This window comes from Austrofundulus limnaeus, unplaced genomic scaffold, assembly GCF_001266775.1.
Source record: "Austrofundulus limnaeus strain Quisiro unplaced genomic scaffold, Austrofundulus_limnaeus-1.0 Scaffold8, whole genome shotgun sequence".
Classification (NCBI taxonomy): Eukaryota; Metazoa; Chordata; class Actinopteri; order Cyprinodontiformes; family Rivulidae; genus Austrofundulus; species Austrofundulus limnaeus.
Genome location: NW_013952410.1, coordinates 1093599 through 1096751, shown reverse-complemented (window position 1 = coordinate 1096751; position 3153 = coordinate 1093599).

The following is a 3153-nucleotide window of genomic DNA, read 5'->3' as shown; positions in this document are numbered from 1 at the left end:
GAATCAGCCTTTGTCGTAATGTGTTTTGGGGTTTGAAAGCCACTGGGACATCATGTTTAGAAAACAAACGTCTCAGTTTCTCCGAAACACCCGCAACATACGGAAAACCACTGGTTTGGGTCTGGGTCTCACACCCATGTTTCTGACTCTAATATTGCCCCCCGTACTTCACATACGGGGGGGGGGGGGCAATATTAGAGACCCAGACCCAAACCAGTGGTTTTCCGTATGTTGCGGGTGTTTCGGAGAAACTGAGACGTTTGTTTTCTAAACATGATGTCCCAGTGGCTTTCAAACCCCAAAACACATTACGACAAAGGCTGATTCACCCCAAAGAGAAGAACCTGTCCAGAAGACCTATACAATTTTTTTCTTTTTGTTTTTTTATTTATTACTTATTTCTGTGGCCATTTCGTCTCTATAAGTAAGCGTAGTGCAACATGGCAGAGACGTGTGTTTTATTTTAAACTATTTATACCACAATCACAAGTGATGTCACACAGAATTAGATCAACTTTATGACCCATTTCTTTGTTTTTGCATCATGTGCTGGTCTTATGACAAACTGTCCAGCAGCCTTTAGTGATGTGTTCACCCCTGACCATGAGGCATCTGAAAATGGGTCACAGTCAAAACAAATAAAGTCATTAATCATCATTAATAAGTTGTGCTGATTGTGGGGAGTTAAAAAATTAAAGGCTTTGTGTACAAAGTTCGTCACACAGAAAATGAATCAATGTGTTGAGCTGAATTGAGGTGTGAATTGTGAAATCATCAGAGCAGCACATATCAAAAGATTGCAACATGACTTACACATGRGGGAGCCAGATACGATGCGTCACAACTCTGTTCCACCCTGTTCCTTCAGGTTGAGCTGAAACATCTCTTGATTTTCACTTCAGAAAAAGTCTCAAGCTGTCAAACTAAATTAAATTCACTACAAACCTTTTTTGAATACTACATAGTCCTGTGTTTAGGAAGAACAACTTCTTGTCCAGCTAAGAAAACTTAAACTGAGCACTAGGAGGTAACAATAATTGTAAGTTCAAACTTCAGAGCAAGTCAGACTGGATTTATGTTAATGAACCCAGTAGAAAACTAGAGAATATGCATTCCGTGCATAAAGCTGTGTGGATGCTTAAAACATTTTTGCTGAATAGCTAAAATGATTGGTTAAAAAAAGCTTAAACTAGCTTAAAATACCTAAAAAAGTAGCTGAAATAATAGAAATTAGCACAAAGAAACAGAACAAGCACGTTATCTGAATTACGTTAAGACACTGAAAAAAAATCACAAAAAGTTGAAAATAGCTGAAAAAATTCAAATGAGCTAAAAAATAACCAAAAACACAGAAACAGCTGAAATAATCAGAAAACATCTGAAAAAAGCATAAAAAGCTAAAAAAAAAGGGCAACAAAAGGGAGAAAGAGGGACAAAAATTAAAATTAGCAGAAGAATAGCAGAAAAGGTCCGAATAGTTGCTAAAAAAGCAGAAAAAAAGCTAAAATCAGCTAAACAGAAGTTGAAATAAACTTAAAATATCACAAAAAGGTTGAAAAAGACAGAACCAGAGCATAAGGTAAAAAGTGCAGTAAAGATTTAGAAACATTTTAAAGGGTTTTGGGGATAAGCTAAAAAGCTACATATTTCAAAAAGTATAAATTGCTGAATTACTAAATGCGATAGCAGGGATTCTCAGCAGGAGCTGAATGTTTTGATCCATAAATTGTACAAATAGCACAAAATTGTGGAACAAGATACGTGCTGAAAAACTTGCTGAAGAAAAAGTAATTTGGTTATAAATGACAGATTTGTTGCTACAGAACATATACAGCATGATGTTGTTGACGTTGCCTTCTTATGACAAATCCCTTACCAGAATGATGATCCAAATTATGAAAGTCTGAAAAAAAGAAAAATCACAATATTGACACATTCAGCAGTTGCAATTAATGTTGTAACATAAGGATCATCTAGGCTAAAAGTCACAAGCATAAAACATAAAAACCTGTTGCATTGGTGACTAATAAACAGCACCTGTCGGTCACTCAGTCATAAAAAAATCCCACTGATTTGCCAGACTATGTGAAAACTAGTAAGTTTAATGACTCACTTAATTGCATTAAAACAAAGCTTTCCTTTGTTCCTACAGACGAGAGATGTTTCACACTAGGATTAAAATAAATTCTTAGACAAGAGAGATGACTMTATGATTTGAAACAATTTCATATTGTTGTGCATACAGTAACCGCAATATATAGAATAGCACAACTCTATGCTACTACCACAACAGATTTAGGACAATATTTATAAAACTGACTGAGTTATAGCCATCTCTGTGGCTAATGTTGATTAGCTGTGATGGCCATCTTTAAGTGGTGTGACCATACAGGTTAATCAATTTTAATGATCATGATTATTTTCTGAGAGTTTTYATAACATTGGCCCAGTGGTTCATGAGATTTTGCTAACAGAATGACAGGGTTGACATCGACAGTCAGAAATATTCTGCAATACATTGAGCTTGAGCACGTGTTGCAGATGAAGCTCAGTTACTACCACATCAAAATTTAGTTCAATATCTGTCAAATTGGCAGAGTTATCGCCATTTTTGTATTTGCTAAGATTGGTTTGCTGTGGCCGCCATCTTGAGTGGGGTTGACTCCAAAAGTTAATCAGTTGTAMAAGTACATCTAATGATTATTTTCTGATAATTTCACCAAAATCTGTGAACTGATTCTGAAGATATTTTTCTAACACAGCAAACACCTTAGCATCTGCAAAAAAATGGTCTTTTGCATTTTGTGGAGGACAACGAGACAAGTCGTAAATTAACCTGTTAGAAAAAGACACAAGTTTTCTTCTTATTCTTTTTGTTGTCTTTTACAAATTTGTGTTCAACCTTCATACTTTAGCTTGAATGGAAGCCCATTTCCGCCACCCTGATAAAAAATAAATAAAACTTGTATCTCATAATTATGACTTAGCTATCTCATAATTACGACTTAGCTATCGCATAATTATGAGATACTATCTCATAATTATGAGATAATAGTATCTCATAATTATGACTTAGCTATCTCATAATTATGAGATAATAGTATCTCATAATTATGACTTAGCTATCTCATAATTATGAGATAATAGTATCTC